The sequence below is a fragment of the Festucalex cinctus genome, chromosome 6, assembly GCF_051991245.1.
Source record: "Festucalex cinctus isolate MCC-2025b chromosome 6, RoL_Fcin_1.0, whole genome shotgun sequence".
In the NCBI taxonomy this organism is placed as follows: domain Eukaryota; kingdom Metazoa; phylum Chordata; class Actinopteri; order Syngnathiformes; family Syngnathidae; genus Festucalex; species Festucalex cinctus.
In genome coordinates this window covers 26,777,598-26,794,221 of record NC_135416.1, presented here as the reverse complement: position 1 = coordinate 26,794,221, position 16,624 = coordinate 26,777,598, and the positions used below count along the sequence as shown (strand labels likewise).

General features: G+C 40.4%; 1 protein-coding gene across 5 annotated transcripts in view; it reads left to right on the top strand.

Moving 5' to 3' along the window:
* LOC144020088 (axin-2-like) overlaps positions 1-16,624 on the top strand; it is a 371,050-nt gene that overhangs the window by 281,888 nt on the left and 72,538 nt on the right. For all 5 annotated transcript variants that reach the window (XM_077523139.1, XM_077523136.1, XM_077523137.1 and 2 more), the window contains one exon: positions 15,150-15,294. The gene's annotated coding sequence lies outside the window, so the exon portion shown is untranslated. The remainder of the gene's footprint in view (positions 1-15,149; positions 15,295-16,624) is intronic.

Here is a 16,624-nt window from a genome sequence, read left to right as displayed (position 1 = left end):
ATGTCAGCCATTTTTAAGACAGCCAATTGTCATTGCACTTTGGCATTGCAAATGTGAAGAAGCAAATTGAATGCTTTGAATTCATTTGGTAAGAATGTTTATAGATAAAGGCTACTTTTGGCACTATCCCATGGAGATCTCGGAGAAAGTGGGTGTGCGTTTACTCCGTAGAGGCGGTGCGGGGGTGGGTCTGCACCTTATGACGTCAAAGAGTGCTAACAGCTTGTTTTTTTCTCCAAAAAGTTGATTTTTCATGTTGCTGTCCCTTTAATTTACTGTTGATAATTATAGTGAGAATTCATTAACATGATCAGTGTTTTTACATAGAATTAATTCTCAATGGCTTATAATTAAAGGTACTCTGAGTTAAGTTGTTATTTCAGAAGTGTATATTACATTGGTAGCCCTGCACAGTGATCAATACCCAAGAAGTAGCTGTCAGTTTCAAAAAGGTTGGTGACCCTTGGTTTATAGGTCAAGTTCATCAGCACAACTACAGTCATTGTGGTTTGGCATGATAAAATATCTTATTACAATGTCATGACAGGATTTGTCCTCACTTTGTTGTCACACAATTAAAATTTTACTTCAGAATTTTAAACACTACTTTGTTTTTTTTCCTGATCTTCAGGCTAGACATAGGAAAAACTATTCACTGCTGCGAGAAAGAGGCTCAGAATTGCTGCTACTCAGTATTAGAGAAACATTTAACAGTATTAGATCAAGTTTAATTATACGGGCTTGCGGCTGGGCCCCCTTTTCTCTAAACAGCAAGGACGCTTTGTGTTTGTTGTCGGTTCAAGGCTTCCTAAAGGATGTGTTGGCATGTGCAGAAGGTTCTGGCAAAGAGGAAACTTGTGGGGGTGGGGGGAAGAACTGTTATTGTTTGCAAAGCATGTAAGCGACCATCACTATGCCGCATCCATGGAAATGAAGCAGCGATACAGAGAGAGAATTGAGAGCACGGAAAAATGCAGCTTTGACTGGCGACTTAACAAGCGAAACCAAATTTGTCTTTTGCCGAAAGACGTCAGATGCGTTGCCAGTGAGCGAGAGTGAATGTGAGAGAGAAATAGAAAGAGCAAAAGCAGACCACAGAATCTTTGCCGCATCTCTTTTCTCCTCTGCTTTAAGAGGACTCGGTGAATGTAGCAACATCAAAGGCCTCGCTCTCTGAATGTACATTCTTGTTCCAGTATTCACATGAAACATGAGCTGCAGAAAAGCTGTGAGAGATGAAGCAAGTTGTTTTCCACTTCTGTCCTTGTACATAGGTACTGTATCTATGGAGGGAAACTGCTTAGAAATTAACTCATGCCATCTCCACGACATATCAACAAAGCAGTGGCATCTCTAAAATTAGGACACAATAACATGTCTAAAACCTATGGGGCCATTATTGTAGCAAAACTATTTACAAATGCGTATTTCGATCAACAAATATGTCAAAAGAATTTGTATCCATAACCAAAGTCACAAATGTGTTATGCAAATCTACATATCTACCCTAACCCAATATTACAAATGCGCAAGTCGAGTACTGTACTGTACTGTATTTAATTTAATTTATTTAATTCAATCTCCGGTGTAATAGCCTTATTTATTGATTGATTGAATTATTATTATTACAGTGATACCTCGGCTGACGAACGCTTTAGCTCACGAACTTTTCGCCTCACGAACATTAAATTCGCGAGAATTTAGTCTCTGCTGACGAACTACTTTTCGGCGGACGAACCAAACCACGCGGTCGAACAGCACCACGGTGGCGGCCACGAGAAGCTGACGCACGCTCACGGCATCCCAGTTCGTCACCCCCTTTCTTTTAGTGCGGACGCGGTTTGTGTTTGATAGACATTTTGAGTGTACTTTTGCTATTATGGGACCGAAAAAGACCCCACCACAGGCTAGTGTTAAGCCTAATGCTTACCAGCGAGGGACGGCGATTCGGCGGCACGTTTGCATTGTAGTCAATGGAGTTCGCGCCACTAAAAAAAAGCGAAAGTGCCATCACGTACCTCAAAAAAGGAGAAAATCGTGCCACGGCTGTTTAGTCCCAGGAAAGAGGTGAAAGTAGTTGGCGGTGCTCACTTTTTGTTGACTCGCTAAAGTGCTCCACTTCCTTGTTCACCAAGGGACACACCTCCTCCGCTCCGGTGAGCACGAAAGTGCGAATGAGCCGCAACCGTTCCATAAACACGCGGTGAAACGCTCGCGAATGAAGTAAGTCTACCATTGCTACTATCCTTAAGAACTACCATCACAAAGTAAAATAAAACGACTTTATTATACAGTACAATTTATTTCTTTAATTACAATACAATAGCACATTTATTATACATAAAATAAGGTATATTTTTGTGTAGTTTTAAGGCTTATTTAGTAGAAAATTATGTTTTATAGGGACCTGGGAACGGATTATTCTCATTTTAATGGTTTCTTATGGGAAATAAATGTTCGGAAGAAGAACTTTTCGGCTTACAAACACTTTCTGGGAACCAATTATGTTCGTGAGCCGAGGTATCACTGTATTATTATTATTATTATTGTTATTATTATTTTATTTTTAAATTCAACCTCTGGTGTAATAACCTTATTTATTGATTGATTTTATTATTAATTCAATCTCTGGTGTAATAAACTTATTGATTGAATTGTTTTTTTATTTTACTATCTGTTCTTATTACTGCTGGAAATGTAAATTTCCCAGAGGGAGCCATCCCAAAGGGATCAATAAAGTTAAGTCTTAGTCTAAGTGTATCTGATTTGTAAATACCGGGCCTCCTGATTGGCTGTATTCTTACATGCGACTTTTGCGACAGTCTTGTCACAAATGTGTGATTTGTAATTGGTTTGCTCTGTTTGGTCATCATATGTTTGCAAACTGAGCTTTCATTGGTCATTCCCTCAGCCCTGAGCAACTGTGATGCCTTTTTCAGTCGACAGCAAGTGGCAAAATGGCTGCCCCCTGAAATGGGAGATGCTGCCACCTGCTGGCCGTTTTTTGCAACAACTACCATTGCTTTAAGCGATTTCTTCAGGTCATAGGCTGCATCAAAGCCTCCTGTATGCTCAAGCATACAAAAACAATAACAAAAAAACTGTATAAACACGTTTTTGGGACCCTGGCAATATTTGAAATAAAACGTTTTTATACGTTTTTGGGAGCAAATGAGTTAAGTATTACTTACAGTTAACTACTGTTAAAGCACAACAATAATAACAAATATACATACAATTTTACAGCAAGTGACATGTATGGTGTAGTTGAATTGAAGTTTAGTGCAACATACTATTTTGTGTGCGGCATATTTTTTTTCATACAATTTTGACATTCAGTGCTTTTGATTTGATATTTAAAAAACATAACAGCTTTAGTCAAAACCTCCGTGCCTGTTCATCGACCACCCAAGGGGTGACAAGGTAGCCCTCACCTTTATTCTGAGTGTGTGTGAGGCAGCCTCATACTTTATAAGGTGCGTGCACCTGTTTCTATCCGCGTGTGGATGTTTGCTGTGTTGGTGCTTCTACCGCCCACCATCTGGGCCCTGTTTGGAGAGCTTCCCTGTAAAATTCACAGTCACGCCGTAGCAGGATTACCACTGTGAAAAGCAACACCTGGAAGAACCTCAGTCCTCTTGCTCAAAGACGACTCAGACTTCCCGGCTCGAGGTGCAGGCTTTGTTTTTGACCTACATGGTCATTCTAGTCTTCACTTACTCTTAAAAGAAGCACAAAGAACACATTCCAAATCTACATCTATGCTAGATACTACTTTTACAGTATCACCATACAGCAGTGGATTAAAAAAAAAAAAAAAAAAAAAGGGAAAAAAAAGGGTACCGTATGTATGTGCACACTGGCATGTGTTCACATCGTATATGCTTTGCTGTTTTTATAGCACGCCCAAACATGAAAGACTGATTATCCACAGTGAGTGTAAGCCTGTGAATGAAAAAGTGGAATAATCCCAGATGAAAATTGAGTCAGAGCGCCTCCATTGAAGATTCCCCATCAGAAATAATCTCAGTCTCGGATTAGTTACAATTAAAACTGTTTTGATGTTCCAAGTGGTTGTTCCACAGAATTATAATATTGTATAGCCATTTTTATTTGTTTTTTTTTGTTTTGTTTTTAATGCCACATCCTCAACATGGTTAGAATGGAGCTAAACCAGAAAGAGAGTCTGTTTTGAGAGAACAGACAGTGCTATTTTTCAGTCATTCCAATATGTATTTCATAGCTAATACAGAGTATGACTACATTTTTAAATTAGTGTGAAACAACTACATTTCCTCTATTTATGCATGTCCTTATCCGGATAATTTTGTTTATGAAATTATTTCTTAAAGAAACACTAAAGAACCTTCAAAAAAAGATTTTCATAACTCTTCTGATGAAACATTAATTTACAACGACAGTGGTACCTCTACTTACAAAATTAATTGGTTCTGGAAGAAAGTTCTTAAGTAGAAAAATTTGTAAGTAGAGACACATTTTCCATGTAAATGCCCTGATCCGTTCCAAGCCTCCCAAAATTCAGATATAAATGTTTTAGAAAGCATAAAAATGCATCAAAACATGTACCAAATACATGTTACAATTAGATTATTGCACAATAAATAAGAGTTGTGCGTAATGTAAAAAACAAAGAATAGAGTAAAGAATAAAAATGATGGTCATTTACCTTTTTAACTGCTGTCCTCATCGTTTTTTGCCCTCTTTGGTTCATGTTCTCTCTGTGTTTTTGCCTGGTGTTTTGTAGAGAACTGATCCAATGTGACACGACGAGAGAGGGGAGGACTCAGGTGCAGGTAAATAGTTGGCCACAATAGGCTGCAGTTTATTCACACGAAACAGAAAACTCCTCTTACAGAGTGAAAAAAGGCTGAACAAAAAGAGCTCCAAACTGGAGAGGCAAAAAGGGGACTCAAAAACGGGGACAACAAAAGGCGCTCCGCTAGGGAGGAAAACAAGGGGCAAACTCAAAGCGCAAGGCAAGGCAAGGCAAGGCAAGGCAAAAACAAGGACTGTGGAACAATGGCTGTGAGGACGCTTCCATGCACGGGTTGTGACACTTCGGCAAACTGCAGGTGGTGGATGATGGCTTTTATAGATGGGATGATTGGTGGCAGGTGGAGACAATCATGGGCGTGGACCGGTGATTAACTGTGCAGGAGGAAGGGTAAGTGACCTGAGGTGAGAGGGTGGTTAATGACTTCAAAATAAAACAGGAAACATGGTGACAAAATAAAAGCATGATCCGCCACCAGCGTGGCGGCGTGACAGTACCCCCTCCTCAACGGCCGGCTCCTGACGGCCCAGGCAGGTCAGGATGCTCATTATGAAAGTCCTCGATGAGGGAGGGATCCACAATGAAATGGGAGGGCACCCACTGTCTTTCCTCGGGCCCGTATCCCTCCCAGTCCACCAAGTATTGCCATCCCCGGCCCCGCCTTCTGACATTCAACAGTTTCCTGACCTTGTACACTGGGCCACCCTCCACCATCTCCGGAGGCGGCGGTGCAGGTTCGGGCGGGACCAGGTGACTGTCTTGGACTGGCTTGACTTGGCTTACGTGGAACGTGGGGTGGACGCAGAGGGATCGAGGCAGGCGAAGGCGCACGGCAGCAGGACCTATGGTCTTTGAAACGGGGAATGGTCCCACAAATCTCGGGGCTAACTTTGGGCATGGTACCTTTAGGTGCAGGTTCTTGGTCGCCAGCCAGACCCGTTGGCCTGGCTGGTACAGAGGTGCGGGTCTCCTCTTCCGGTCAGCAGCCCTCATTACTCTGTCCCCTTGACGTTGAAGAGCCAGTCGGGCTGCCGACCAGATTCGGCGACACCTGCGGATCATGGCGTGGACTGAGGGAACAGATGCTTCGTCTTCGAGGTCAGCGAAGTAGGGTGGATCGTATCCATGGACGCATTTGAAGGGCGTGATGCCTGTGGCAGACGTGGGCAGAGAATTATGCGCGAGTTCGACCCATACCAGATTTTTGCTCCATGAAGATGGGTTTTGGGAGACCAGGCACCGGAGTCCTGTCTCTAGCTGCTGGTTGAGCCGTTCCGCTTGCCCGTTGGCCTCTGGGTGGTATCCGGAGGTTAGGTTCGCTTTTGCTCCCAGGGCTCTGCAGAATTCCCTCCAAAACCGGGAGACAAATTGAGGTCCCCGGTCGGACACGATGTGGCGAGGAAAGCCATGGACCCGGAACACTTGGTCCATCATGATCTCCGCTGTTCTCTTGGCTGATCGTAACTTGGCTAATGGGATGAATCGGACCATTTTGGAGAAGCGATCGACAACTGTGAGTATGACGGTTTTACCGTGTGATATGGGAAGTCCGGTGACAAAGTCCAGGGATATCTCGGCCCAGGGTCTTGGAGGTATTGGAAGTGGTTGTAGAAGGCCCATCCGGGGTTGATTTGAGGCCTTGTTCCTGGCACATACTGGGCAGGCTTTGACGTAGTCCCGTACGGAGACCTCCATAGACGGCCACCAGAACCTCCGGGCGATGGCAAACAGGGTTCTGCAGGTTCCTGGATGGCAAGACAAACGAGAAGTGTGAGCCCAATGAATCACCTGGGACCGCAGGGTATCTGGGACAAAAAGCCGTCGTGGTGGGCATTCTTTGGGTGGAGTTGTATTCTTGAGGGCTTCCTTGACGTCCTCCTCAATCTCCCATGCCACTGCTCCTATGACGCAGTCCTTGGGAAGGATGGGTTCGGGATCGGTCACCGCGGCATCAGGATCATGGACTCGAGATAATGCGTCTGCCTTGATGTTCCGGCTTCCCGGCCTGTAGGTCAAAGAGAAGGAAAATCTGTTAAAAAACAATGACCATCTGGCCTGTCGGGGGTTTAGTCTCTTGGCCTGGCGTAGATATTCCAAGTTCCGATGGTCAGTCCAGATGATGAATGGGTGCTCCGCGCCCTCCAACCAATGCCTCCATTCTTCGAGGGCGACTTTGACTGCCAGAAGTTCACGGTCGCCAACACTGTAGTTGCGCTCGGCCTTGGACAGTTTCCGGGACAAAAATGTGCAAGGATGAACCTTGCCATCCTCCTGACAGCGTTGTGATAGGACAGCTCCGATCCCGAGATTGGAGGCATCTACCTCGACCACAAACTGGCGTCTTGGATCGGGGACTTTGAGTATCGGCGCCTCAGTGAAGCGCTGCTTGAGTTCTTTGAATGCGGCGTTGGCTTCAGGGGTCCAGCAGAAACGCACCTGCGTAGAGGTCAAGGCGTGTAGTGGTGCAGCAATGGTGCTAAAGTTCCGGATGAAGCGGCGGTAAAAATTGGCGAAGCCCAGGAATTGTTGAACCTTTTTCCGTGATTCGGGCGTAGGCCAATCCCGTACTGCGCTGACCTTGCCTGACTCCATTTTGACCCTTCCAGGTGAGACGACGAAGCCCAGGAAAGAAATGGTGTCCACGTGAAAAAGGCTTTTCTCTGCTTTTACGTACAGCTTGTGCTCGAGGAGTCGTTGCAGAACTTTGGTCACATGTTGCTGGTGCGTAGTCAGGTCTGGTGAGTAGATCAGGATGTCGTCGAGGTAAACGTATACAAAGTAATCTATGAATTCTTTGAGCACATCATTGATCATGGCTTGAAAAACGGCCGGTGCGTTGGTGAGTCCAAATGGCATGACAAGGTACTCGTAGTGGCCACGGGGGGTATTGAAGCCTGTCTTCCATTCGTCTCCCTCCCGAATTCTTTTCAATAAATTCCAAAACTTGATGGAAACTTCAGATACGGCGAGGGATCTTTTTCCAAGAAAGGCCCATCTCGTTGCAATTAAAAACTTACTGTGCAACGTAGCCTTCATCAATCACCAATTATTTGAATTTTTGCACAAATTCGTCGGCCGTTAGTTAATACATTTACGTAAAACTATCTAAACACCTCATGGCCGGAGGGGCGAATAACGAGGACATAACATAACAGACCCATTGACATTTTACAAAGTTTGGTTCTGGCCAGGTTGGTCTTTGGTTAATTACAATGATGTCAGAAGAAACAGGATTGAAAATAAAATAAAAAATTTTGGAATTATTTATTCCAAAGTACAGAATCAGTGGACCAGTCAAGACAGATCAATTCGACATATCACTTGATCAATTTGATCATGTCGAAATTTTACGCCTTCCCATATTGAATAAAGAGGGTCCGCATCTATGACGATATACATTTATTTATTCATCCATTCATTAAATAAATCATGTGGTTCTGATCAAATAACAGCCGAACACCTGAAGTATGCTCGTAAAAGAATAACGGTGCTGCTCTCTATTTGTTTTTCTGGCTTCCTATCACATGGAATATTGCCTGAATCTATGCTCTCCGTAATCCTGGTGCTAGTAATTAAAGATAAAACATGTAAAGTATCAAGTTCAGATAATTACAGAACAATAGGTCTTGCAAGTGTATTATCTAAAGTCTTAGAGCGAATTTTATTAGACAGACTTCAGGCATACATAATGAGTTGTGACAATCAATTTGGTTTTAAAAATGGACATAGCCCAGACTTGTGTGTTTACACATTAAGAGAGGTGGTGTCCAAAAATAATAGACATAACTCCACTGCAATTTTGTGCTTTTTAGATGCATCTAAGGCTTTTGATCGCATCAACCATGGCAAACTTTTTATTAAACTGCAAAAGGGAGGGGTTCCTTCATACTTACTACGTATTATGTATTACTGGTATACAAAACAAACCATGCAAGTTAGATGCGGGACAACTGTCTCAACACATTTTCCAGTTACAAATGGTACGACATGGGGGGATATTGTCACCAGTTCTGTTCAATTTGTATATGGATGAACTGACTGGATGTATGGTTGGCGATAGGCTCATTAATCATTTAATGTATGCAGGTGACTTGGTAGTAATGACACCTTATAGTGCTGGTTTACAGCAACTACTTAAAGTATGTGCTGAGTATGGGGTGCAATATGACATCCAATATAACCCTATTAAAACTGTGGTAATGACGATTAAATCTAAGGCGGGTCAAAAGCTAATATTTCCTTCTTTCTATTTGTCCAAACAAGAACTTAAAGTTGTAACAAAGGTAAAATATATTTTGGCCATGTGTTGAGGGATGACTTGAGTGATGATGATGATGTACTGAGACAGTGCAGAAAGTTATATGCCCAAGCAAATATGCTTGCACGCAAATTTAGTCACTGTTCTGATGATGTTAAAATTGAACTCTTTAAAGCCTACTGTACTCCATTATATTCCCCACATCTATGGCGCAACTATAGCAAAGGGAAAATGAATAAGATCAAGATTGCATATAATGATGCTTTAAGAATTCTGTTAAAATACCCTAGGTGGGAGAGTGCAAGTTTCTTGTTTCTTGCCTCAAATGTTCCAACATTTCATGCACTGTTAAGGAATTTTATATATAAATTTATGTGTCGAATCAATAGATCTGGTAACGGAATTATAAAATCAATAAATGATCCATTTTGAAGTGATTTCATATACACTTCATTGTTGTTGAAATACTGGTTACATGAACTGTATGTTTTTTAAACCAAGGGCTATTTTACATGTGTGTTCTTATATTAGTGGGTTTTTTTTGTATTTTGTTGTATTATTTGTTTGTTCTTAATGGACTTGAGTCTGTCAATAATAAAAGATTATCCATCTGTACCACTTATAACCTCACTAGGGCCACAAGTGTGCTAGAGCCTATCCCAGGTAACTTAAGCACACAAGCGATCAAAGTGAGAATAAGTGTTAGAGAAAATAGATGGAGGGATGTAATACGGGTAGCATTTTTTCTATTACCTTTTGATTAGTATGAGCACGAGACGGAACAAAAATGCAGCTCCTGTTTGCCTTGTGTCAAGGGAGCTATTGTGTGTTTCAATTAGAGGATACCATGTTAATGAGATGTTTATATTATTATTTTGTCTTTTGTCATTGATATAGAGCACTCTCTTACAGCTCTGATTGTTGTGCAGTGTTGTATAAATAAAAATGAGCTGAGTTTGAATTAAATTATGACATGATATTGGAATCAAGAAAGGCACTTTAATTTTCTTAAACACACCGTTACTCCAGCTGGGGATTGAACTCACACCAGAAAAATCGTCACCGTTCACTGATAAATCTACAGTATAATTAAGTCCATAAACCACCGTAGCTCTTCTTATCCATGCAGCCCGGGCACCATGTTGTCCTCTTGACGTTAGTTTAAGTCCCCAATGTCTTGGATATGAAGACAAAACTAGACTGTAGAAGCCTGAATGAGCTCCACCTGATATGCCACATGCAATATGGCCCACAAACTGTGTTTACTGACAGAAGTTTTCTGAAGTGTTTTTAATGCAGTGCCGCACGATGGATCAAAGGTCATGGGCGTTTTCTGTCTTGCTGCTTCCGGACAGTTGTCTCCAATATCTCTTTATCTTTGGATGATACTATAGATGAGGGATGTAACGATATCCAAACGTCACGATACGATAATTATCACGATATGAAGCTCACGATACAATAATTATCATGATATTGTGGAGAAATGGGCGATATTTAAAACTAGTCACAATATTGTAAAAAAAAAAATAAAAAAAAATAAAAATGGTTTCATACTTAAAAAAAAAAAGCACAATATTGTGCTTTTGTACACAACAGCAATGTTATGTTATTATTATGTTGTTATTATTATGTTATGCTGTTAATGTACGCACACATTGAGTTCCTCCACATATTGTCTCGCTTCACAAGCATATTACATTCCCTTTCATCTGACAATTAGTGTTGCTCTTAAATTAAACATAAAGAGGCCAAAACATCCCTAATGAAAATTACATTGCATTAAAAAACTAGCCACCAGAGGGTGCTAGAACTGTACAAATGCAAATCAACCTGACTGTTTTTTATCAGATGCATTGCATTGAAATATTGTGAACAGGACGACGACGATATTGTGGCAGTTGTAATATCACGATATTGTGCTTATCGTTACATCCCTACTATAGACCGCAGATGATGAAATATGTCAATTCTTCTGAATGGTAAATTGAGAAATACTGTTCTTAAAACACTCAACTATTTGCTCACGTAGCTGCTCACAAAGTGGTAAACCTCACCCCATACTTGCTTGTGAACAACTGAACTTTTCGAGGTTACAGAATTTACATCCAAAAGCATTGTAAATTGGTAAATGGTAACATTGGCATGGGAGCAAACCCTCAACCACTGGGTTGGGAGACGACCACCATACCACTGAGCCATGCCGCCCCAATTTATGCTCAGCATGACACTCATTTGTTTCCAATTAAGATGTTCACCTGTGGAAAATTCTAAACAGGTCTTTTTTTTTTTTTTTTAACATTCCTCAACTTTCCAGTGTTTTGTTGCCGTGGTCCGATTTTTTTGTTTGTTTGCAGAGCTAAGCACTTCAGTTAATCGTCACTTCCTGTCGATGGCGCCCTCCTTTTGGCGAGTGCACAATTGCGCAAAGCCTCGGAAAAATACACAGACTTAAGTATGTTTACATCCGTCGATCAGGGTGAGTACAGACAGTTTTGCGAGGTTTTGCGTCAATCGCATTCGCCAAATATGCGGAAGCACTCGGTGAAAGGTGGGCATCGTCATCTATGGGAACTGACAATTGTCAGAAGTGCCAAATCTGTTTGCTTTTTTGTTTGTTTGTAAGTGGTTGCAGGAGTCAAATTCAAAATGAGAGAATATTTCGAAAAAAATGATATTGTATCATTCTGAGCAGCAAATATATTGTCTTTTTAGTGTTCTTCGGCGTTCACACTTTTTTTTTTTAGAAATTACACACTCTACAGTGCATTGCAAAAGTATTCACCCCCTTGATTTTTTTTTCAACATTTTGGTACAACCACAAACATCAATATTCCCGTATTTTCTGCAATATAAGGTGCACCTAAAAGTCTTCAATTTTTTCAAAAGCTGACCATGCGCCTTATAATCCAGTGTGCCTTACATATGGATCAATATTGAGCCGCAACAGGTCTCGCTGTCAAGACGCTATCGGTGACCCTGCACGATCGGTGACACGCATGAGCAGAAGATCCCGCCATCTTGGATCGCTAGCTAATACTAATACTTGCTGACAGCAAGCATCAAAGAAATCTGGGCTTCCATACACAGGCAATGCCGTGGCGCATCGAGGCAGTGATAAGGGAAAAAGGGATTCCCAAATGAGTAGTGAAGATTGACATATCATTTTAAAAATAAAAATACCACATTTTGATTTGTTTGATGTGATCTAATTTCTTTCTTTTTTCCCCACCGCAAACACTGCAAACTACACAGTGATTTCTTTAAAGAATTATTATTATTATTATTATTAATATTATTATTATTATTATTATTATTATTATTATTATTATTACATTCCCGTTTTCGTGGGTTTTATGAGCTGGCCCAAAAATAAACAAATGATGACCGTATTTTCCGCACTATAAGGCGCACCTAAAAGCCTTCAATTTTTTCAAAAATGACCATGCGCCTTATAATCCAGTGCACCTTATGAATCAATATTGAGCCGCAACAGGTCTCGCTGTCAAGACGCTATCGGTGACCCTGCACGATCGGTGACACGCATGCGCAGAAGATCCCGCCATCTTGGATCGCTAGCTAATACTAATACTTTAACTCATGTTTATTCATTTTGGGAGTGAATGGAGTTGTCAGAAAGCTGGTTTGTAATCTATTGATAAAGTTTGACTGACCTATCTGACTGTTTTGGTGACATTCCCTTTAGCGCAGCACCATCTAATGGATACATAACGTAACCCCAGCCTCTACTGTAGCGCCTTATATATGGAAAAAGTTTTACAATATGTCATTCATTGAAGGTGCGCCTTATAATGCGGTGCGCCTTATAATGCGGAAAATACGGTAATTCATTTTGATTTCATGTGAAAGATAAACGTAAAGTAGCACACAATTGTTAAGTAAAACAGTGGGTATCTTATTTCAAACTTGTTTTGCAACTAAAAAACTGAAAAGTAGTGTGTGCAAAAGCATTTATACAACCTGTGTATGTTGCTCTTATGCCAAACGTAGTGTTCATCATAGAGGCCAAAAAGTTCAATTTTGGTCTCATCTGAGCTGAGCACCTTCTTCCATTTGTCAGCGGTTGCTCCTGGCAAACTGTAAATGTGACTTCTTTTGGCTCGCTTTCTTCTAGCCACCCTTCCATGCAGGCCAGATTTGTGCAGTACTCGGCTGAGTGTTCTATGGACAGATTCGCCGACCTTGACTGTGGAGCTTTGCAGTTCATTTATTCATTTCTGTGCTGTGTCCTCTTAACAGACCTCTGACAAATCACAAAACACTTGTATTTATACTGAGACTAGATTACACACATTGCATTTTGTCACTAGGGTGATTAATTAAGACATCACCAGGCAACCTCTGAAGATTAGTGGCTAGAACTGAAGGAAAAGAGGGTTGAATACTTTTTCAGTTTTTTAGCTGTAAAATAAGTCTGAAATAAGGTTTTACTTCATTCATGATTGTGTGCTAGTTTGTGTTTAACTTTCACATAAAATTTCAATGAAATATATTTATGTTTGTAGTTGTACCATGACAAAATGTTTAAAAACTCAAGGGGGATGAATACTTTTGCAAGGTGCTGTATTTCATTATTAGTCAATGCAACTTTTGACCCCTGACTTATGCCAAATTTATATTCCAAGTCAATTTCAAACCATTCCAATTTCAAAGTAAAAAGTAAGAATGTCATGTTCAGCTAATTCCGACCATGTCCGCTTGTCACTTTTACAGTACTTTCCCATTTAAAAAAATAAATAAATAAAAATCATATTTATTAAATAATTCCACAATTGAGAAGTATTTTTTTTATTATTCCTCATTTTTCAAGCCGTTTTTCTTTGGCATCCTAACTAGCACCATTCAAAAACACGTTCATGTGGATTCCAGAACTGTCTTCAACAATGCTTTTTTGTTAGCATACCAATTCTTAGCAAGATAGCATTGAATTTGAGCTTGCCTTTAAAACCTTTTCACTTTCTAGTAAATGCCACTAGAGGGCTACAATCGGGAATGATCTCAAAAAGAATGTCATTGGATACAAGATAATTAAACTCTATTTTTTATAGATCAGGGGTGTCCAAACTTTTTCATTTGAGGGCCACATACAGAAAATCAGAAGGACGCAAAGGCCACATAATGTTATGAAGAGAAATTGTGTTTAGTCCTAAAAATTGTACAAATAATTTATTTGTGCTTTTGCATATTTAGTATATAACCAATTTATTTGTAATATGGCAGTTGGGTTATTATAGTTTTGGTATTTTTCATTTTAGTTTGTTTTGATTAGTTTTCAGGGTGGTTCTGTTAGTTTTTATTAGTTTAGTTCTTTAAAAAAAATGCTTAGCTTTAGTTTGTTAGTTTCAGTATTAGTATTAGTTTTTTTTTATGTGTATTACTTGTGTGCAATATTTAAAAAACACCATGGGAGCGACGTCATCTGAAGGTCCTTTTCTATTGGCTGCTGCTAGATGACATCACTTCTGTGTGACATACTTTCAAACATCATTATTCCGGTTGATATCAAAATAAATCTACTAAAAATCACATTTGAAATCATCCCCAAAGGCTCATGCATTAAATTCATTTCCAAAGACTAAAACGAAGGACATGTTTGCTATAATTATAGTTAGTTTTAGTTAGTTTTGTAAACATAAAATGTAGTTTCAGTTAGTTTTCGTTTTTTAAAAAGCATTTTCATTTTTATTTTTTTTTCGGTAACAATATTGTTTTTTGAATTTTAGTTTTCGGTTTTTTTTATTAGTTTTAGTGAACTAAAATAACCTTTAATGGCACCTGTTTTTCAATACCCTCCCTTCTTACTTTGACCATCTCCAAACATTTTTGTTTTGTTTATTTTATTTGAACTGAGACAAATGCCATTTTTAGCATATGTCGCGGGCCACTGAAAAATGGACGGTGGGCCGCAAATGGCCCCCGGGCCATAGTTTGAACACCACTGTTATAGATTAATACTTTTTTTTAAGCTCAATGACAGCATTAATTGAGAGAACCTCAACAGTATGGTGCTGGTAAGAGAGACTTTTTTTTTTTTTTTTTTTTAATCCATCTCCGCATATTTCCTATCGTGTACAGGGTGGTTTGGAAATCGGAAGCTAACCCAACTGACTGAAAGATGGACTACACGTGGATTGGTTGCAGGTCAATCAGGAGACATGTTCAGATGCTCAACCATTCTGATGCAAATTGACTCCGCAAGGCTACCTGCACCAAAGTCAAGGCAAGTGTTCCACCACAATGACAGTGGTGTCTTTTTCAGCCCCTCTTATTTGACGCATGACAATGTTTTTTGTTTGTAGGCTTTCTTTCATCAGCACCATGAATGCACACACTTTCCCTCCTACACACATACAGTATACACGCACTCTTCATCGCACCCGCAACTGTCCCCTCCCTTCAACTGTCCACCCTCCGTGTTGACCCGCTGACACTGCTGGTGGTGTCAGGGTCTGATGTTGATGACATCATGCATCACAATGAGTCGACTGCCACCGCCGGCTCGACTGTCCATTGTCACCCTCATAGTGAGTGTCCTTGTATGCAAGGGAGGACAAGGCTGGTGTGGCACGTTCCTTCAGTAAATGATGCAAGAGGGCAAGAGTGCTACTGCAAAGCATGGGTCTTTTTTTTTTTTTTTTTTTTTTTTGGTGATGGGGTGGCTGTTATCTGAATGTACTGGACATTGAGCTGATTGGAAGGCTCTTTTCTCCTCTGACAATTTTCTGATCGTCCCTGATCAAAAACCAAGAAATATGTGTTTGATGTCTAGATGTGATAGATACTGTGATATTGTTTCAGTGTTAATCATACTTGTGTCTGCGAACAGATGTGTTATGCATGGGTAACTATAAATCAGGAGTTGTAGGCTCTATGTTAACATGTAATGATTTATTGCTCCCATATCCAGTAAGGTTGAGAATTTGTGCCTCAAAAGCACTACAACGTTTTGTTGTTACTCTGTGTTGTAAGTGCATGTTCATGTGTGAAAATTCTGGTGATTTTCCACATCAGAACATGGACATACTACACACTGTACAATATTTCAATGTGTTTGGTGTAAGGTTATTATTAGGGTTGTTAAAAAAAATCGATTCGGCAATGTATCGCAATACAGTCGAACCTCTACTTACGAACGTCTCTTCATATGAAATTTTCGAGTTACGAAACTCCTCAACGGGAAAATATTGCCTCTTGTTACGAAAGAAATTTCTAGATACGAAAGGTAAAAATACATTACCGAACGCAACATACTTTCGGCTATGGCTATTTCCTACCATAGGTACCTATGAGCATAAATACTAGATCGGTGTTTGTGCATCGTTCTGGCATCCCATTGGCTAAGAGGAACCTCTACAATAGGTATGAGCGTATACTAGATCGGTGTCTATACAGCGTCCTCGTCATTCATCCCGCGGCCCATGAGGTGTTCCGATGTTCGTAAATGTATGAACTAACGGCCAACGAATTTGTGCAAAAATTCAAACAATTGGTGATTGATGAAGGCACAGTAAGTTTTTAATTGCGACGAGACGGGCCTTTTTTTTTCTTGT